This window comes from Chiloscyllium plagiosum, unplaced genomic scaffold, assembly GCF_037043375.1.
Source record: "Chiloscyllium plagiosum isolate Xiang-an unplaced genomic scaffold, Cpla_swu_hap1 HiC_scaffold_24, whole genome shotgun sequence".
Taxonomy (NCBI): Eukaryota; Metazoa; Chordata; class Chondrichthyes; order Orectolobiformes; family Hemiscylliidae; genus Chiloscyllium; species Chiloscyllium plagiosum.
In genome coordinates this window covers 40,545,716-40,569,133 of record NW_028270162.1, presented here as the reverse complement: position 1 = coordinate 40,569,133, position 23,418 = coordinate 40,545,716, and the positions used below count along the sequence as shown (strand labels likewise).

The window sequence follows — 23,418 nt, the reverse complement described above, 5'->3', positions numbered from 1 at the left end:
GATGCTGCCTGACCTGCTGCATTTTTTCCAGCAACATATTTTCAGCAAAACAAAATTGAGTCCGCTTTCATAATTGTTGTGGTCTATCCTTTGCATGTATTCATTTTTCATCCTCCTTATAGCCTGCTGATGTGATTATTTTATAGTTATCATTCTGCCCCCAGATTTCTGTTCATCACATTGTTACAAAACATTATTTGAGCTGCATTCATCATGTCATGAGGCTTGAAAAAGAAGAGGGCAGTTTTTATTGTACTTAACTGAGCCATATTATATAATTTTAAAATCTATGCAAGTTTCTCTTACAGGTGCATACATTCAAGGTTCAAACTCATGCAAATCAATCATGAGGAGAACAGATTTGACTTTGACTGTCAAAGCAATTTAAAGGTGTGAACAAATGATTTACCTGTACTTGCGGTTATATTGGCAACGGTGTTGAATTCCTTTCAGATCTAACTGCGGCACTTTGATAGTCAAAACCAGCAAAGAGAGTTCAAAGTTTGAAAGTTCTCTGGAGAAAAGCGAGAACCCACTCAGTGTCTTGCTCCTTTAGGGTTTCAGTTGCTCATCCTGTTCTGCAGAGAAAACACAAAAATGGCTAGTTGGTTTGTTACACGACTTTCTTTCTCCAAGAGACTAGTGACTCAGCTATGGTCATAGTTGGCTGGTGTATTCTTGTTGCTTTGTTTACATGATGAGATTACAGCTGTGCCTTTCATACCCACAATCCCATTGAAACAATTGGTCAATGGTCAATTGTTTAATGGTTTGTCTCCACCCCATTGAGTATCCAGTTGATCGTCCTGAAGCTTTGCTAATAATTTGCTAATGAGCTGGCTCCCATTCATACTTCTGCAGGGCAAGTGTACTTATCTCATTTTTTATTATTTGTTCATTGGATGTAGACATCACTGACAAGGCCATCATTTGTTGCCTACCCTACTTCCCTGAGGGATGTAGTGATGTGCTGCCTCCTTGAACTACTCCAGTCCTTGGAATGTTAGAATACTCCTCGGAAAGGACACAATGACAGCAATGGAACAGCAGTATAATTCCAAGTCAGGATGGTATGTGGATTGCAGGGGCGCTTGAAGGTGGTGGTGTACCAATTTATTCACTGACCTTGGCCTTCGGGATAGTAGAGGTTAGAGATTTGGAAAGTGTTGTTGAAGGTACCTGGGTGAATTGCCGCAGTGCAGCTTTTGGATGTTGCACCCTGCTGTCATGTATATCGTTGGTGAAGGGAGTGCATGGAGAAAATGGTGGATGGGTTCCCATTCAAATGGACTGCTTTGTTCTAGAGGATGGGAAACTTCCACTTATCCAGGCAAGTGCATCCACCACATTCATAGCTTGTAGATGTTGGGCAGGCGCTGGGGAAACAAGAGGTGAGTCACATAGTGCAGGCTCCCTAGCTTTTGATATACTCTTGCAGCCATAGTATTTATGGTTCATTTCAGATTATGGTCAATAATAACCCACAGTAAATAGGTAATATGGATCCAGCAATTTCAGTGCCATTGGATGTCAAAGGTTAGATTCTCTTATTTGAAATGGTCATTGTCTGTTAATTGTGTGGCGTTTTTACCTTGGTGTTTCTGTCTTTGCTATGTGTCAACATAGTTTGTTTCTTTCACTAGGCAGTCATGAATGGCGCTGAGCCTTGTACCATCATCCCACTTCTAATGTTATGATAGAGGGAAGGTCGTTGATGAAGCAGTTGATGATGGTTGGCCCTGGGACATTACCATGAGGAACTCCTGCAGAGATGTCCTGGAGCTGAGATGATTGAAGCCCAGCACCCACAACCATATTCGTTAATGCTATAGATATAACTCCTATCAGTGGAAGGTATTCCCAAATTCCTACTGATTCTAGTTTGCAAAGGTTCCATGATGGAACACTCAGTCAAATGTGGTGTTGATTTTAATTTCACTGCATCTCTGGATGAGCTATTTCAAGGCTACAATGAGGTCAGGGTCTTAGTGGCCCCTGGCAAACCCAAACCGAGTGCCAGTGAGCAGGTTAATTCTTTACAACTGCCATTAGATAATGCTGTCTTTTCCATCATTTTATTAATGATCAAGAGTAGAGGGATGCAATGGGAATTGGCTGGGTTGGATTTTTCCTGCTGTTTGGAGAAGAGTTTCAGACAGATTGCTTCCATATCAATGGGGTTGACAAGGAGAACTGAATTAGGGGTTTCCAACCAGTAAATTTTCAACTTGTGTTAATAATGCAATGCTTCATAGCCCTCTCCAATGGGTTTCATGATCATTACCGGCTTTGGACAAATTGGTTTGGGCTGCTCTGTTCTCAGCACCTGCTGTGCTTTTCCAGCTCCTGTGCTGTACTTTTTGACTCTGTTGTCGCCCAATTACGACTGAGACTCTGAAACTTGGAAAGAAAGCATGTTCAACAGACACAGCATGACTTTACTTAAAAGTAAAACACTGTAGATGCTGGGGAGCTGAAATTAAAAACAAAAGATGCTGGAGAAAGTCTAGCAATATTTCTGGAGAGAGAAGCAGAGTTAAAGAGCTGAATATTATATTTGTTGTCGAGAGTGGGGTGCTGGAAAAGCACAGCAGGTCAGGCAGCATCCGCGAAACAGGAGAATTGAAGTTTCGGGTAAGAGCCCTTTATCAGGAATTCCTGACAAAGGGATTATGCCTGAAACATCGATTCTCCTGCTCCTCGAAGGTTTCCTGACCTGCTGTGCTTTTCCACTCTTGACTCTGACCCCTCTTGACTCTGATCTCTAGCATCTGCAGTCCTCACTTTCTCTTATATTTGTTGGCTTAGTATAAATTGCAGTAATGTTTTTGAAGGGTTTTTCATTGCAAGGCCTAGAAAGTTCTCACACCGTATCTTAACAAACATATCTTACCACTGCCATTCCCAGAACAACACACCACTCTTCTGTTACCCCAGAATTGACCAGCATTTCTTGTATTTGCACCATCCTTAGTGCTTGTTCGTGTGCATAAGGACTTATCAGTCCAGAGCTCCCCTTCATGGTACCTGACATTTGCCACGGACATGGCAGACTGAGGAATATGGTGCCCCAATCTGGAGATCCAGCTGTACAAAGAGGTGGACAGGCAGGATTTTCTCATCCCCCAGGACCATGAGTGGAGGCCAGGACACCAATCTATGTCAGCTTTGTCTGAGGTTAAAGCAGACTCAGCCTTCTGAAGGAATATGCAGGATGATAGGATAAAAGTGAATTCTCTTCTTCACTCATTTGGCATAAGTACCACCATTTTCTCTCTGATACCTCATACTCGCTGTATCTCTACTACTGTAGCCATCTCCCACCAAGTGTCATGCTGTACCACTCTCATTGCCATCACCATCTTCCTGCACTTGCAGTCACCTATCGCAACTCTGACACCAATAACCCTGCATGCCCTCTGCATTGTCTTCTCACTGGCCTGGGACACCACCCAAATTGCACCAACTGTAACATCTGTGACACCCACTTAAGCATTTAGCATCTATGCCTTCATTGCTTGGACCACTGAGTACAGGAATTGGGATGTCATGTTGAGATTGTACAGGACATTGGTAAGGCCACGTTTTGGAGTACTGTGTACAGTTCTGGTCACCCTGCTATAGAAAGGATTTTATTAAATTGGAAAGGGTTCAGAAAAGATTTACCAGGATGTTGCCAAGACTGGAGATTTGAGTTAGAAGAAGAGACCGGATAGGACAGAAGATCTTTTCACTGGAGCACAGAAGGTTGAGGGGTGATGTTATAGGGTTTATAAAATCACAAGGGGCATAGATATGGTGAATAGCAAAGGTCTTTTCTCTAGGGTGGGGGAGTTCAAAACTAGGAGGCATTTTTTAAGGTGAGAGAAGAAAGATTTAAAAGGGACCTGATGGAGCAACCTTTTTTACAGTGAGAGTGGTTTGTATATGGAATGAATTGGTACATGAACAGGAAGATTTGGAAGGATATGGGCCAAGTGCAGGCAAGTGGGACTAGTATTGTTTGGGAAACTTGGTCAGTACGGATGAGTAGGACCAAAGGGTCTGTTTCCATGCTGTGAGACTTGATGACTCTCTTTGCCTCTGTCTCTCATTCCAGGAGATAAAGAGCCCACAGAAGAACAGAAAGAGTCAAGTTGGGTGGTGGGTTTCTTGACCATCGTCTCCTCACCCCTTATTGGAGAGTACCCTTTCTTGGATTGCCCTGAGAAGTCCCTGGACTGGTTTTTTGAGTGCCCTTGACTAATTGTGCTGAGCAAAGTCTATCCCCTTTGATTTGACCGAGACATGCTGACAAGTATGGCAAGCTTTCTTCTTTAGCGGCTGCGCTAAAAAGCGACCCAAGACAGAAGTAATGTGAGCATCCAGGAACTCAGTATGAGTGTGTGCTATGACAGTGAGTGAAGAGCCTGGAGTTGCAGCCTGGTCCAGTACACGAGCGAGGTATATGTCCCTGAGGTGCACAGTGTTCTTGCAGCACTATTACAGTCATAATTGCAGATGCAGTGCTGAGATGCAGAAGCGCCATGTATGTGCATCAGAGATGTGCCATGACAGTTCTAAAAGGCACAAATCAATGTCAACATCCCTGAATGTGGACTGTGATTGGACCATACCCACGGTTTACGCCACGAAATATTGTTACCCAGTGTCCACCATGGAGGTTCTTCAGAGCAGGTTGAATACAGTGGACACCTACTCTAGTTTCAGACACCTCCATCAGACGCCTACTGTAGGTTTAGACACCTATATCAGGTGCCTACTCTAGGTTCAGACACCTTCATCGGACGCTTACTCTAGTTTCAGACACCTACATCGGACACCTCCTCTAGGTTCAGACACCTATATCGGTTGCCTACTCTAGGTTCAGACACCTTTATCGGACGCTTACTCTAGTTTCAGACACCTACATCGGACGCCTACACTACGTTCAGACACCTACATCGGATGCCTACTCTAGGTTCGGACACCTACTCTAGGTTCAGACATCTACATCGGGTTCCTACTCTAGGTTCAGACACCTTCATCGGACATCTACTCTGGGTTCAGACACCTACATCGGATGCCTACTCTAGGTCCAGACATTTTCATCGGACGCCTACTCTAGGTTCAGACACCTACATCGGGCACCTACTCTAGGTTCAGAGACCTTCATCGGATGCCTACTCCAGGTTCAGACACCTTCATCAGACATCTACTCTAGTTTCAGACACCTACATTAGGTGCATACTTTAGATTCAGGCACCTTCATCGGACGCCTACTCTGGTTTCAGGCACCTTCATTGGACACCGACTCTAGGTTCAGACACCTACATCGGATGCCTTCTCCAGGTTCAGACACCTTCATCGGACATCTACTCTAGTTTCAGACACCTACATCGGGCGCATACTCTAGATTCAGGCACCTACATCGGACGCCGACTCTAGGTTCTGACACCTACATCGGACGCCCACTCTAGGTTCAGACACCTTCATCGGATGCCTACTCTCGTTTCAGACAAGTACATCGGGCGCATACTCTAGTTTCAGGCACCTGCATCGGACGCTTACTCTAGTTTCAGACACCTTCATTGGACGCGTACCCTATGTTCAGACACATACATCGGAAACCGACTCGAGTTTCAGACACTTTCATCGGAGACCTACTCTAGTTTCAGGCACCTACATTGGGTGCCTACTCTAGGTTCAGACACCTACATCGGGCGCATACTCTAGATTCAGGCACCTTCATCGGATGCCTACTCTAGTTTCAGACACCTTCATTGGGCGCCTACTCTAGGTTCAGACACCTACATCGGACACCTACTCTAGGTTCAGACACCGACATCAGGTGCCTAATCTAGGTTCAGACACCTTCATCGGATGCCTTCTCTTTGTTCAGACACCTTCATCGGGCGCAAACTCTAGGTTCAGACACCTCCATCAGGCGCCTACTCTAGGTTCAGACAAGTTCATCGGGTGCCTACTCTAGGTTCAGACACTTACATCGGACATCTACTCTAGATTCAGACACCTACATCGGACGCCTACTCTTGTTTCAGACATCTACATCGGGCGCATACTCTCGTTTCAGGCACCTGCATCGGACGCCTACTCTAGTTTCAGACACCTTCATTGGAAGCCTACCCTACGTTCAGACACATACATCGGAAACCTACTCGAGATTCAGACACCTTCATCGGACACCTACTCTAGGTTCAGATAGGTACATCGGGTGCCTACTCTAGTTTCAGGCACCTACATTGGACGCCTACTCTAGGTTCAGACAACTTCATCGTACGCCTACTCTAGTTTCAGGCACCTACATCGGACGCCTACTCTAGGTTCAGACAACTTCATCGTACGCCTACTCTAGATTCAGACACCTACATCAGGCGCATACTCTAGTTTCAGACACCTTCATTGGACACCTACTCTACGTTCAGACAACAACATTGGACGCCTACTGTAGTTTCAGACACCTACATCGGGTGCCTGCTCCAGGTTCAGACACCGATATCGGACAGCTACTCTAGTTTCAGACACCTACATCGTATGCCTACTCTAGTTTCAGACATCTACATCGGGTTCCTACTCTAGGTTCAGAATCCTACATCGGGTTCCTACTCTAGGTTCAGACACCTTCATTGGACACCTACTTTAGGTTCAGACACATTCATCGAACACCTACTCTAGTTTCAGTCATCTACATCGGATGCCTACACTAGATTCAGACACCTACATCGGACACCTACTCTAGGTTCAGACATCTACATCGGATGCCTACTCTAGGTTCAGACACCTTCAACGGACACCTCCTCTAGGTTCAGACACCTACATCGGATTCCTACTCTAGGTTCAGACACCTTCATCGGACATCTACTCTCGGTTCAGACACCTACATTGGATGCCTACTCTAGGTTCAGACACCTTCAACGGACACCTACTCTAGGTTCAGACACCTACATCGAGTTCCTACTCTAGGTTCAGACACCTTCATCGGACATCTACTCTCGGTTCAGACACCAACATCGGACGCCTACTCTAGGTCCAGACATCTTCATTGGACGCCTACTCTTGGTTCAGACACCTTCATTGGACGCCTACTCGAGGTTCAGACACCGACATCGAATGCCTACTCCAGGTTCAGACACCTTCATCGGACGCCTACTCTAGGTTCAGGCACCTACATCGGATGCCTACCCAGGTTCAGACACCTTCATCGGACGCCTACTCTAGTTTCAGACACCAACATCGGGCGCATACTCTAGCTTCAGGCACCCACATCGGACGCCTACTCTAGGTTCTGACACCTACATCGGATGCCGACTCTAGGTTCAGACACCTTCATCGGATGCCTACTCTAGTTTCAGACACCTTCATTGGACGCCTACTCTACGTTCAGACACCTTCATCGGACGCCTACTCTAGGTTCAGACACCTACATCAGGTGCCTAATCTAGGTTCAGACACCTTCATCGGATGCTTTCTCTATGTTCAGACATCTTCATCGGACGCCTACTCTAGTTTCAGACACCTACATTGGGTGCCTACTCTAGGTTCTGACACCTTCATCGGACACCTACTCTCGGTTCAGACACCTACATCGTACGCCTACTCCAGGTTCAGACACCTTCATCGGACGCCTACTCTAGGTTCTGACACCTACATCGGACATCTACACTAGTTACAGACACCTACATCGGGCGCATACTCTAGTTTCAGGCACCTTCATTGGACGCCTACTCTACGTTCAGACACCTTCATCGGGTGCCTACTCTAGGTTCAGACACCTACATCGGGTGCCTACTCTAGGTTCAGACACCTACATCGGGTGCCTACTCTAGGTTCAGACACCTACATCGGGTGCCTACTCTAGGTTCAGACACCTACATCGGACGCCTGCTCTAGGTTCAGACAACTTCATCGTACGCCTACTCTAGTTTCAGGCACCTACATCGGACGCCTACTCTAGTTTCAGACACCGTCATTGGACGCCTGCTCAACGTTCAGACACCTTCATCGGAAGCCTACTCTTGGTTCGGACACCTACATCGGGTGCCTACTCTAGGTTCAGACAACTTCATCGGGTGCCTACTCTATTTTCAGACACCTACATTGGGTGCCTACTTTAGGTTCAGACACCGACATCCGACGCCTACTCCAGGTTCAGACAACTTCATCGTACGCCTACTCTAGTTTCAGGCACCTACATCGGACGCCTACTCCAGTTTCAGACACCGTCATTGGACGCCTGCTCAACGTTCAGACACCTTCATCGGAAGCCCACTCTCGGTTCAGACACCTACATCAGGTGCCTACTCTAGGTTCAGACAACTTCATTGGGTGCCTACTCTAGTTTCAGACACCAACATTGGGTGCCCACTTTAGTTTCAGACACCAACATTGGGTGCCTACTCTAGTTTCAGACACCTACATCGGTTGCCTACTTTAGGTTCAGACACCGACATCGGACGCCTACTCTAGATTCAGACACCGACATCAGGCCCATACTCTAGTTTCAGACACCTTCATTGGACACCTACTCTACGTTCAGACACCTTCATCGGACGCCTACTCGAGGTTCAGACACCTACATCGGGTGCCTACTCTCGGTTCAGACACCTACATCGGAAACCTTCTCCAGTTTCAGACACCTTCATCGGACATCTACTCTAGTTTCAGGCACATACATCGGACGCCTACTCTAGGTTCAGACACCTACATCGGACGCATACTCTAGGTTCAGACACCTACATCGGGTTCCTACTCTAATTTCAGACACCTACATCGGACGCATACACTAGGTCCACACACCTTCATCGGACGCCTACTCTAGGATCAGACACCTACATCGGACGCCTACTCTAGGATCAGACACCTACATCGGACGCCTACTCTAGGTTCAGACACCTTCATCGGGTGCCTACTCTCGGTTCAGACACCTACATCGAATGCCCACTCTAGGTTCAGACACCTACATCGGACGCATACTCTAGTTTCAGACACCTACATCGGGTTCCTACTCTAGGTTCAGACACCTACATCGGACACTTACTCTAGGTTCAGACACCTCCATTGGGTTCCTACTCTAATTTCAGACACCTACATCGGACGCATACACTAGGTCCACACACCTTCATCGGACGCCTACTCTAGGATCAGACACCTACATCGGACGCCTACTCTAGGTTCAGACACCTTCATCGGACGCCTACTCTAGTTTCAGACAAGTACATCGGGCGCATACTCTCGTTTCAGGCACCTTCATTGGACGCCTACTCCAGTTTCAGGCGCCTTCATTGGAAACCTATTCTAGGTTCAGACACCAACATCGAGTGCCTAATCTAGGTTCAGAAACCTACATCGGATGCTTACTCTAGGTTCAGACACCTTCATCGGACGCCTGCTCTAGGTTCAGACACCTTTATCGGACACCTACTTTAGGTTCAGACAACTTCATCGGACACCTCCTCTAGGTTCAGAAACCTACATCGGACGCCTACTCTAGTTTCAGACACCTACATCGGGTGCCTGCTCTAGGTTCAGACACCTACATCGGGTGCCTACTTTAGGTTCAGGCACCTACATCGGCTGCCTGCTCTAGGTTCAGACACCTACATCGGACGCATACTCTAGTTTCAGGCACCTACATCGGACGCCTACTCTAGATTCAGACACCGACATCAGGCCCATACTCTAGTTTCAGACACCTTCATTGGACACCTACTCTACGTTCAGACACCTTCATCGGACGCCTACTCGAGGTTCAGACACCTACATCGGGTGCCTACTCTCGGTTCAGACACCTACATCGGAAACCTTCTCCAGTTTCAGACACCTTCATCGGACATCTACTCTAGTTTCAGGCACATACATCGGACGCCTACTCTAGGTTCAGACACCTACATCGGACGCATACTCTAGGTTCAGACACCTACATCGGGTTCCTACTCTAATTTCAGACACCTACATCGGACGCATACACTAGGTCCACACACCTTCATCGGACGCCTACTCTAGGATCAGACACCTACATCGGACGCCTACTCTAGGATCAGACACCTACATCGGACGCCTACTCTAGGTTCAGACACCTTCATCGGGTGCCTACTCTCGGTTCAGACACCTACATCGAATGCCCACTCTAGGTTCAGACACCTACATCGGACGCATACTCTAGTTTCAGACACCTACATCGGGTTCCTACTCTAGGTTCAGACACCTACATCGGACACTTACTCTAGGTTCAGACACCTCCATTGGGTTCCTACTCTAATTTCAGACACCTACATCGGACGCATACACTAGGTCCACACACCTTCATCGGACGCCTACTCTAGGATCAGACACCTACATCGGACGCCTACTCTAGGTTCAGACACCTTCATCGGACGCCTACTCTAGTTTCAGACAAGTACATCGGGCGCATACTCTCGTTTCAGGCACCTTCATTGGACGCCTACTCCAGTTTCAGGCGCCTTCATTGGAAACCTATTCTAGGTTCAGACACCAACATCGAGTGCCTAATCTAGGTTCAGAAACCTACATCGGATGCTTACTCTAGGTTCAGACACCTTCATCGGACGCCTGCTCTAGGTTCAGACACCTTTATCGGACACCTACTTTAGGTTCAGACAACTTCATCGGACACCTCCTCTAGGTTCAGAAACCTACATCGGACGCCTACTCTAGTTTCAGACACCTACATCGGGTGCCTGCTCTAGGTTCAGACACCTACATCGGGTGCCTACTTTAGGTTCAGGCACCTACATCGGCTGCCTGCTCTAGGTTCAGACACCTACATCGGACGCATACTCTAGTTTCAGGCACCTACATCGGACGCCTACTCTAGTTTCTGACACCTTCATTGGACGCCTACTCTATGAACAGACACCTACATCAGAAAGCTTCTCTAGGTTCAGACACCTTCATCGGACATCTACTCTAGTTTCAGGCACCTACATCGGACGCCGACGCTACGTTCAGACACCTTCATTGGACATCTACTCTAGGTTCAGACACCTACATCAGACGCCTACTCTAGTTTCAGACACCTAAATCGGGCGCATATTCTAGTTTCAGGCACTTACATCGGACGCCTACTCTAGTTTCAGACACCGTCATTGGACGCCTACTCTACGAACAGACACCTACATCGGAAACCTACTCTAGGTTCAGACACCTTTTTCGGGCATCTACTCCAGTTTCAGACACCTACATCGGACGCCTACTCTAGGTTCAGACACCTACATCGGACGCCTACTCTAGGTTCAGACACCTTCATCGGACATCTACTCTCGGTCCAGACACCTTCATCGGATGCCTACTCAAGGTTTAGACACCTACATCGGCTGCCTGCTCTAGGTTCAGACACCTACATCGGACGCATACTCTAGTTTCAGGCACCTACATCGGACGCCTACTCTAGTTTCTGACACCTTCATTGGACGCCTACTCTATGAACAGACACCTACATCAGAAAGCTTCTCTAGGTTCAGACACCTTCATCGGACATCTACTCTAGTTTCAGGCACCTACATCGGACGCCGACGCTACGTTCAGACACCTTCATTGGACATCTACTCTAGGTTCAGACACCTACATCAGACGCCTACTCTAGTTTCAGACACCTAAATCGGGCGCATATTCTAGTTTCAGGCACTTACATCGGACGCCTACTCTAGTTTCAGACACCGTCATTGGACGCCTACTCTACGAACAGACACCTACATCGGAAACCTACTCTAGGTTCAGACACCTTTATCGGGCATCTACTCCAGTTTCAGACACCTACATCGGACGCCTACTCTAGGTTCAGACACCTACATCGGACGCCTACTCTAGGTTCAGACACCTTCATCGGACATCTACTCTCGGTCCAGACACCTTCATCGGATGCCTACTCAAGGTTTAGACACCTACATCGTGTGCCTACTCTCAGTTCAGACACCTACATCGGACGCCTACTCTAGTTTCAGACACCTATATCGGGTTCCTACTCTAGGTTCAGAAACCTTCATTGGGTTCCTACTCTAATTTCAGGCACCTACATTGGATGCCGACTCTAGTTTCTGACACCTTCATCGGACGCTTACTCTAGTTTCAGACACCTACATCGGACACCTACTCTAGGTTCAGACACCTTCATCGGACGCCTACTCCAGGTTCAGACACCTTCATTGGTCATCTACTCTAGGTTCAGAACCTACATCGGACTCCTACTCTACGTTCAGACACCTTTATCGGACGCCTACTCTAGTTTCAGACACCTACATCAGACGCCTACTCTTGTTTCCGACACCTTCATTGGACGCCTACTCTCGGTTCAGACACCTACATCGGAAACCTACTCTAGGTTCAGACACCTTCATCGGACACCTACTCTAGTTTCCGGCACCTACATTGGGTGCCTACTCTAGTTTAAGGCACCTACATCGGGTGCCTACTCTAGGTTCAGGCACCTACATCGGACGCCTACTCTAGGTTCAGGCACCTACATCGGATGCTTACTCTAGGTTCAGACACCTTCATTGGACGCCTACTCTAGGTTCAGACACCTACATCGGGTGCCTACTCTAGGTTCAGACTCCTTCATCGGACGCCTACTCTAGGTTCAGGCACCTACATCGGGTGCCTACTCTAGGTCCAGACACCTACATCGGGTGCCTGCTCTAGTTTCAGACACCTACATCGGATGCCTACTCTAGTTTCTGACACCTTCATTGGACGCCTACTCTATGAACAGACACCTACATCGGAAAGCTTCTCTAGGTTCAGACACCTTCATCGGACATCTACTCTAGTTTCAGACACCTACATCGGGTGCCTGTTCTAGGTTCAGACACCTACATCGGACGCCTACTCTAGGTTCTGACACCTACATTGGAGGCCTACTCGAGTTTCAGACAACTTCATCGGGTGTTGAATCTAGGTTCAGACACCTACATCGGACGCCTATTCTAGGTTCAGACACCTTCATCGGACGCCTACTCTAGGTTCAGACACCTACATCCGAACCCTCGTCTAGGTTCAGACACCTTCATCGGACGCCTATTCTTGTTTCCGACACCTTCATTGGACGCCTACTCTATGTTCAGACACCTACATCGGAAACCTTCTCTAGGTTCAGACACTTTCATCGGACACCTATTCTAGTTTCAGGCACCTACATTGGGTGCCTACTCTCGGTTCAGACACCTACATCGGGTGCCTACTCTAGATTCAGACACCTACATCGGACGCCTACTCTAGGTTCAGACAACTTCATTGCATGCCTACTCTAGTTTCAGGCACCTACATCGGACGTCTACTCTAGATTCAGACACCTTCATTGGACGCCTGCTCAACGTTCAGATACCTTCATCGGACGCCTACTCTCGGTTCAGACACCTACATCGGAAACCTACTCTAGGTTCAGACACCTTCATCGGACACCTACTCTAGTTTCCGGCACCTACATTGGGTGCCTACTCTAGTTTAAGGCACCTACATCGGGTGCCTACTCTAGGTTCAGACACCTTCATTGGACGTCTGCTCAACGTTCAGACACCTTCATCGGACGCCTGCTCTAGGTTCAGACACCTTCATCGGACGTCTGCTCAACGTTCAGACACCTTCATCGGGTGCCTACTCTCGGTTCAGACACCTACATCGGGTGCCTACTCTAGGTTCAGACACCTTCATCGGACATCTACTCTAGGTTCAGACACTTACATCGAATGCCTACTCGAGGTTCAGACACCTTCACGGCGTGCCTACTCTAGTTTTAGACACCTTCATAAGATACGTACTCTAGTTGCAGACACCTACATCGGACGTCTACTCTAGGTTCGGACACCAACATCGGGTTCCTACTCTAGGTTCAGACAACTACATCGGACGCTTACTCTAGGTTCAGACACCTACATCGGGTTCCTACTCTAGGTTCAGACACCTGCATCGGGTTCCTACACTAGGTTCAGACACCTACATCGGACGCTTACTCTAGGTTCAGACACATTCAACGGGTTCCTACTCTAGGTTCAGACACCTACGTCAGACACTTACTCTAGGTTCAGACACCTTCATCGGGTTCCTACACTAGGTTAAGACACGTACATCAGACACTTACTCTAGGCTCAGACACCTTCATTGGGTTCATACTCCAATTTCAGGCATCTACATCAAATGCATACTCTAGTTTCTGACACCTTCATCGGACGCTTACTCTAGTTTCAGACACCTACATCGGACACCTACTCTAGGTTCAGACACCTACTTCGGACGCCTATTCGAGGTTCAGACATGTTCATCGGACGCCTACCCTAGGTTCAGACACCTTCATCGGACACCTACTCTAGTTGCAGACACCTACATCGGGTGCCGACTCTAGTTTCAGACACCTACTTTGGACACATACTCTAGGTCCAGACACCTTCATCGGGCGTCTATTCTCGGTTAAGACACCTTCATCGGACGTCTGCTCTAGGTTCAGGCACCTACATCGGATGACTACTGTAGGTTCGGACACCTACTCTAGGATTAGACACCTACATTGGACACCTACTCTAGGTTCAGACACCTACATCGGACGCCTACTCTAGGTTCAGACACCTTCATCGGACGCCTACTCCAGGTTCAGACACCTACATCGGGTGCCTACTCTAGGTTCAGACACCTACATCGGACGCTTATTCTAGCTTCAGACATGTACATCGGGTGCCTACTCTAGGATCAGACACCTACATTGGGTGCCTACTCTAGGTTCAGACACCTACACCTGACGCCTACTCTAGGTTCAGACACCGACATCGGACGCCTGCTCTAGGTTCAGGCACCTACATCAGACACCTACTCTAGGTTCAGACACCTACATCGGACGCCTACTCTACGTTCGTACACCTACATCGGACGCCTATTCGAGGTTCAGACACCTTCATCGGACGCCTACTCTAGGTTCAGATACCTACATCGGAACCCTAGTCTAGGTTCAGACACCTTCATCGGGTGCCCACTCTTGTTTCAGACACCTACATCGGACGCCTACTCAAGGTTCAGACACTTACATCGGACGCCTACTCGAGGTTCAGACACCTACATCGGGTGCCTACTCTAGGTTCAGACACCTACATCGGATGCCTACTCTAGGTTCAGACAACTGCATCGTATGCCTACTCTAGTTTCAGGCACCTACATCGGACGCCTACTCTAGTTTCAGACACCTTCATTGGACGCCTGCTCAACGATCCGACACCTACATCGGACACCTACTCTAGGTTCGGACACCTTCATCGGACGCCTACCCTAGGTTCAGACACCTTCATTGGACGCCTGCTCAACGTTCCGACACCTACATCGGACACCTACTCTAGGTTCGGACACCTTCATTGGACACCTACTCTAGGTTCAGACACCTACATCGGACGCCTGCTCTAGGTTCAGACACCTACATCGGGTGCCTACTCTAGGTTCAGACACCTACATCAGGCACCTGCTCTAGGTTCAGACACCTACATCGGGTGCCTACTCTAGTTTCAGACAACTACATTGGATGACTAATCTAGGTTCAGACACCAACATCGGGTGTCTACTCTAGGTTCGGACACCTACATCGGGTAAAAACAATGACTGCAGATGCTGGAAACCAGATTCTGGATCAGTGGTGCTGGAAGAGCACAGCAATTCAGGCAGCATCCGAGGACAGGCAAAATCGACGTTTCGGGAAAAAGCCTTCATCAGGAAGCCCTTCATTTCCTGATGAAGGGCTTTTGCCCGAAACGTCGATTTTGCCTGTCCTCGGATGCTGCCTGAATTGCTGTGCTTTTCCAGCACCACTGATCCAGAACCTACATCGGGTGCGCAATCTAGGTTCAGTCACCTACATCGAATGCTTAATCTAGCTTCAGACACCTACATCGGACACCTGCTCTAGGTTCAGACACCTACATCGGGTGCCTACTCTAGGTTCAGACACCTACTTCAGGCACCTGCTCTCGGTTCAGACACCTACATTGGACACGTACTCGCGGTTCAGACACCTTCATCGGACACCTACTCTAGGTTCAGACACCTGCATCGGACGCCTACTCTAGGTTCAGACACCTACATCGGTTGCCTACTCTAGGTTCAGACACCTCCATCGGATGCTTACTCTAGTTTTAGACACCTACATCGGTCGCCTACTCTAGTTTCAGACACCTACATCGGACACCTGCTCGAGCTTCAGACACCGACATCGGGTGCCTACTCTAGGTTCAGACACCTACAAAGGACGCTTACTCTAGGTTCAGACACCTACATCTGACGCCTACTCTAGAGTCAGACACCTTCATTGGACGCCTACTCCAGGTTCAGACACCTACATCGGACACCTATTCTAGGTTCAGTAACCCACATCGGACACCTACTCTAGGTTCAGACGCCTACATCGGACACCTACTCTAGGTTCAGACACCTTCATCGGACGCCTGCTCTCGGTTCAGACACCTACATCGGGTGTCTCCTCGAGGTTCAGACACCTACATCGGGTGCCTACTCTCAGTTCAGACTCCTACATTGGATGTTTACTCTAGTTTCAGACACCTACATCGAGTGCCTACTCGAGGCTCAGACACCTACATCGGGTGCCTACTCTAGGTTCAGACACCTACATCGGACGCTTATTCTAGCTTCAGACACGTACATCGGGTGCCTACTCTAGGATCAGACACCTACATTGGGTGCCTACTCTAGGTTCAGACACCGACACCTGACGCCTACTGTAGGTTCAGACACCGACATTGGACGCCTGTTCTAGGTTCAGGCACCTACATCGGATGACTACTGTAGATTCAGACACCTACATCGGACACCTACTCTAGGATCAGACACCTACGTTGGACACCTACTCTAGGTTCGGACACCTACATTGCACGCCTACTCTAGGTTCAGACACCTCCATTGGATTCCAACTCTAGGTTCAGACACCAACATCGGGTGCCTATTCTAGGCTCAGACACCTACATTGGGTGCCAACTCTAGGTTCAGACACCTAAATCGGACACCTACTCTAGGTTCAGACACCTACGTGTGCCTACTTTAGGTTCAGACACCTACATCGGACGCTTACTCTAGTTTCAGACACCTACATCGGGTGCCTACTCTAGGTTCAGACACCTACATCGGGTGCCTACTCTAGGTACAGACACCTTCATCGCGTGCCTACTCTGGGTTCAGACACCTTCATCGGACGCCTGCTCTAGGTTCAGACACCTACATCGGGTGCCTACTCTAGTTTCAGGCAACTACATTGGATGCCTACTCTAGATTCAGACACCAACATCAGGTGCCTACTCGAGGTTCAGATACCTACATCGGGTGCCTACTCTAGGTTCAGATACCTACATCGGTTGCCTACTCTAGGTTCAGACACCTCCATCGGATGCTTACTCTAGTTTCAGACACCTCCATCGGTCGCTTACTCTAGGTTCAGACACCTACATTGGACACCTGCTCTAGCTTCAGACACCTACATCGGATGCCTACTCTAGGTACCGACACCAACATCGGGTGCCTACTCTCGGTTCAGACACCTAAATCGGACACCTACTCTAGGTTCAGGCACCTACATCGGACACCTACTCTAGGTTCAGACACCTACATCGGATGCCTATTCTAGGTACAGACACCTTCATCGCGTGCATACTCTAGGTTCAGACACCTACATCGGGTGCCTACTCTAGTTTCAGACAACTACATTGGATGCCTACTCTAGGTTCAGACACCTACATTGGATGCCTACTCTAGGTTCAGACACCAACATTGGGTGCCTCCTCTAGGTTCGGACACCTACATCGGATGCCTACTCTAGGTTTAGACACCTACAAAGGACGCTTACTCTAGGTTAAGACACCTACAATCGGACGCCTAATCTAGCTTCAGACACCTTCATTGGACACCTATTCTAGGTTCAGACACCTACATCGGATGCCTACTCTAGGTACCGACACCTTCATCGCGTGCCCACTCTAGGTTCAGACACCTACATCGGGTGCCTCCTCGAGGTTCAGACACCTACATCGGGTGCCTGCTATCGGTTCAGACTCCTACATTGGATGTTTACTCTTGGTTCAGACACCTACATCGGACGCCTGCTCTAGGTTCAGACACCTACGGGTGCCTACTCTAGGTTCAGACACCGACATCGGATGCTTACTCTAGTTTCAGACACCTACATCGGGTGCCTACTCTAGGTTGAGACACCTACATCAGACGCCTACTCTCGGTACAGACACCTTCATCGCGTGCCTATTCTAGGATCAGACACCTACATCGGGTGCCTACTCTAGGTCCAGATACCTACATCGGGTGCCTACTCTTGGTTCAGATACCTACATCGGTGGCCTACTCTAGGTTCAGACACCGACATCGGTCGCCTACTCTAGTTTCAGACACCTACATCGGACATCTTCTCTCGGTTCAGTCACCTACATCGGACGCCTTCTCTAGGTTCAGGCATGTACATCAGGTGCCTACTCTAGTTTCAGACACCTTCATTGGGTGCCTGCTCTAGGTTCAGACACCTACATCGGACACCTACTCTAGGATCAGACACCTACATTGGACACCTACTCTAGGTTTGGACACCTACATCGGATGCCTACTCTAGGTTCAGACGCCTACATCGGACGCCTGTTCTAGGTTCAGACACCTACATCGGGTGCCTCCTCTAGGTTCAGACACCTACATCGGACACCTACTCTAGGTTCAGACACCTACATCGGACGCCTACTCTAGGTACAGACACCTTCATCGCGTGCCTACTCTAGGTTCAGAAACCTACAGCGGGTGCCTACTCTAGTTTCAGACAACTACATTGGATGCCTACTCTAGGTTCAGACACCAACATTGGGTGCCTACTCCAGGTTCGGACACCTACATCGGGTCCCCAATCTAGGTTCCGACACCTACATCGAATGCTTACGATAGGTTCAGACACCGACATCGGACGCTTACTCTAGGTTCAGACACCTACATCGGACGCCTGCTCTAGGTTCAGACACCTACATCGGGTGCCTACTCTAGGTTCAGACACCTACATCAGGCACCTGCTCTCGGTTCAGACTCCTACATTGGACACGTACTCTCGGTTCAGACACCTTCATCGGACACCTACTCTAGGTTCAGACACCTGCATCGGACGCCTACTCTCGGGTCAGACACCTACATCGGGTGCCTACTCTAGGTTGAGACACCTACATCAGACGCCTACTCTCGGTACAGACACCTTCATCGCGTGCCTATTCTAGGATCAGACACCTACAGCGGGTGCCTACTCTAGGTCCAGATACCTACATCGGGTGCCTACTCTTGGTTCAGATACCTACATCGGTGGCCTACTCTAGGTTCAGACACCTCCATCGGTCGCCTACTCTAGGTTCAGACACCTACATTGGATGTTTACTCTAGGTTCAGTCACCTACATCGGACGCTTACTCTAGGTTCAGACACCTACATCGGACGCCTGCTCTAGGTTCAAACACCTACATCGGGTGCCTACTTTAGGTTCAGACACCTACATCAGGCACCTGCTCTCGGTTCAGACACCTACATTGGACACGTACTCTCGGTTCAGACACCTTCATCGGATGCCTACTCTAGGTACAGACACCTGCATCGGACGCCTACTCTAGGGTCAGACACCTTCATTGGACACCTACTCTAGGATCAGACACCTACATCGGGTGCCTACTCTAGGTTCAGACACCTACATCAGACGCCTACTCTCGGAACAGACACCTTCTTCGCGTGCCTATTCTAGGATCAGACAAGTACATCGGGTGCCTACTCTAGGTTCAGATACCTACATCGGGTGCCTACTCTAGGTTCAGACACCTACATCGGACGCTTACTCTAGTTTCAGACACCTACATCGGGTGCCTACTCTCGGTTCAGACACCTACATCGGACGCTTACTCTAGGTTCAGACGCCTCCATCGGACGCCTGCTCTAGGTTCAGACACCTACATCGGGTGCCTACTCTAGGTTCAGACACCTACATCAGGCACCTGCTCTCGGTTCAGACATCTTCATTGGACACGTTCTCTCGGTTCAGACACCTTCATCGGACTCCTACTCGAGTTTCAGACACCTTCATTGGACACCTACTCTAGGATCAGACACCTACATCGGGTGCCTACTCTAGGTTCAGACACCTACATCAGACGCCTACTCTCGGTACAGACACCTTCATCGCATGCGTATTCTAGGATCAGACACCTACATCGGGTGCCTATTCTAGGTTCAGATACCTACATCGGTTGCCTACTCTAGGTTCAGACACCTCCATCGGATGCTTACTCTAGTTTCAGACACCTCCATCGGTCGCTTACTCTAGGTTCAGACACCTACATTGGACACCTGCTCTAGCTTCAGACACCTACATCGGATGCCTACTCTAGGTACCGACACCAACATCGGGTGCCTACTCTCGGTTCAGACACCTACATCGGACACCTACTCTAGGTTCAGACACCTACATCGGACGCCTATTCTAGGTACAGACACCTTCATCGCGTGCATACTCTAGGTTCAGACACCTACATCGGGTGCCTACTCTAGTTTCAGACAACTACATTGGATGCCTACTCTAGGTTCAGACACCTACATTGGATGCCTACTCTAGGGCCAAACACCAACATTGGGTGCCTCCTCTAGGTTCGGACACCTACATCGGGTGCCCAATCTAGGTTCCGACACCGACATCGAATGCTAACTCTAGGTTCAGACACCCACATCGGACGCTTACTCTAGGTTCAGACACCTACATCGGACGCCTGCTCTAGGTTCAGACACCTACATCGGGTGCATACTCTCGGTTCAGACACCTACATCAGGCACCTGCTCTCGGTTCAGACTCCTACATTGGACACGTACTCTTGGTTCAGACACCTTCATCGGACACCTACTCTAGGTTCAGACACCGACATCGGATGCTTACTCTAGTTTCAGACACCTACATCGGGTGCCTACTCTAGGTTGAGACACCTACATCAGACGCCTACTCTCGGTACAGACACCTTCATCGCGTGCCTATTCTAGGATCAGACACCTACATCGGGTGCCTACGCTAGGTCCAGATACCTACATCGGGTGCCTACTCTTGGTTCAGATACCTACATCGGTGGCCTACTCTAGGTTCAGACACCGACATCGGTCGCCTACTCTAGTTTCAGACACCTACATCGGACACCTACTCTCGGTTCAGTCACCTACATCGGACGCCTTCTCTAGGTTCAAGCATGTACATCAGGTGCCTACTCTAGTTTCAGACACCTTCATTGGGTGCCTGCTCTAGGTTCAGACACCTACATCGGACACCTACTCTAGGATCAGACACCTACATTGGACACCTACTCTAGGTTCGGACACCTACATCGGATGCCTACTCTAGGTTTAGACACCTACAAAGGACGCTTACTCTAGGTTCAGACACCTACAATCAGACGCCTAATCTAGCTTCAGACACCTTCATTGGACACCTATTCTAGGTTCAGACACCTACATCGGATGCCTACTCTAGGTACCGACACCTTCATCGCGTGCCCACTCTAGGTTTAGACACCTACATCGGGTGCCTCCTCGAGGTTCAGACACCTACATCGGGTGCCTGCTATCGGTTCAGACTCCTACATTGGATGTTTACTCTTGGTTCAGACACCTACATCGGACGCCTGCTCAAGGTTCAGACACCTACGGGTGCCTACTCTAGGTTCAGACACCGACATCGGATGCTTACTCTAGTTTCAGACACCTACATCGGGTGCCTACTCTAGGTTGAGACACCTACATCAGACGCCTACTCTCGGTACAGACACCTTCATCGCGTGCCTATTCTAGGATCAGACACCTACATCGGGTGCCTACTCTAGGTCCAGATACCTACATCGGGTGCCTACTCTTGGTTCAGATACCTACATCGGTGGCCTACTCTAGGTTCAGACACCGACATCGGCCGCCTACTCTAGTTTCAGACACCTACATCGGACACCTACTCTCGGTTCAGTCACCTACATCGGACGCCTTCTCTAGGTTCAGGCATGTACATCAGGTGCCTACTCTAGTTTCAGACACCTTCATTGGGTGCCTGCTCTAGGTTCAGACACCTACATTGGACACCTACTCTAGGTTTGGACACCTACATCGGATGCCTACTCTAGGTTCAGACGCCTACATCGGACGCCTGTTCTAGGTTCAGACACCTACATCGGATGCCTCCTCGAGGTTCAGACACCTACATCGGACACCTACTCTAGGATCAGACACCTACATTGGACACCTACTCTAGGTTCAGGCACCTACATCGGACACCTACTCTAGGTTCAGACACCTACATCGGACACCTACTCTAGGTTCAGACACCTACATCGGACGCCTACTCTAGGTACAGACACCTTCATCGCGTGCCTACTCTAGGTTCAGAAACCTACAGCGGGTGCCTACTCTAGTTTCAGACAACTACATTGGATGCCTACTCTAGGATCAGACACCAACATTGTGTGCCTACTCCAGGTTCGGACACCTACATTGGGTCCCCAATCTAGGTTCCGACACCTACATCGAATGCTTACTCTAGGTTCAGACACCGACATCGGACGCTTCCTCTAGGTTCAGACACCTACATCGGACGCCTGCTCTAGGTTCAGACACCTACATCGGGTGCCTACTCTAGGTTCAGACACCTACATCAGGCACCTGCTCTCGGTTCAGACTCCTACATTGGACACGTACTCTCGGTTCAGACACCTTCATCGGACACCTACTCTAGGTTCAGACACCTGCATCGGACGCCTACTCTCGGGTCAGACACCTACATCGGGTGCCTACTCTAAGTTGAGACACCTACATCAGACGCCTACTCTCTGTACAGACACCTTCATCGCGTGCCTATTCTAGGATCAGACACCTACATCGGGTGCCTACTCTAGGTCCAGATACCTACATCGGGTGCCTACTCTTGGTTCAGATACCTACATCGGTGGCCTACTCTAGGTTCAGACACCTCCATCGGTCGCCTACTCTAGGTTCAGACACCTACATTGGATGTTTACTCTAGGTTCAGTCACCTACATCGGACGCTTACTCTAGGTTCAGACACCTACATCGGACGCCTGCTCTAGGTTCAAACACCTACATCGGGTGCCTACTTTAGGTTCAGACACCTACATCAGGCACCTGCTCTCGGTTCAGACAACTACATTGGACACGTACTCTCGGTTCAGACACCTTCATCGGATGCCTACTCTAGGTACAGACACCTGCATCGGACGCCTACTCTAGGGTCAGACACCTTCATTGGACACCTACTCTAGGATCAGACACCTACATCGGGTGCCTACTCTAGGTTCAGACACCTACATCAGACGCCTACTCTCGGAACAGACACCTTCTTCGCGTGCCTATTCTAGGATCAGACAAGTA

The 23,418-nt window shown here is 49.1% G+C and overlaps 1 long non-coding RNA gene across 4 annotated transcripts in view; it reads right to left on the bottom strand.

The window, feature by feature from the left end:
• The window catches only part of LOC122562731 (uncharacterized), a 139,738-nt gene that overhangs the window by 42,624 nt on the left and 73,696 nt on the right, over positions 1–23,418 (bottom strand). For all 4 annotated transcript variants that reach the window (XR_015761307.1, XR_015761309.1, XR_015761306.1 and 1 more), the window contains exon 5: positions 410–578. This is a non-coding gene — a long non-coding RNA (uncharacterized LOC122562731). The remainder of the gene's footprint in view (positions 1–409; positions 579–23,418) is intronic.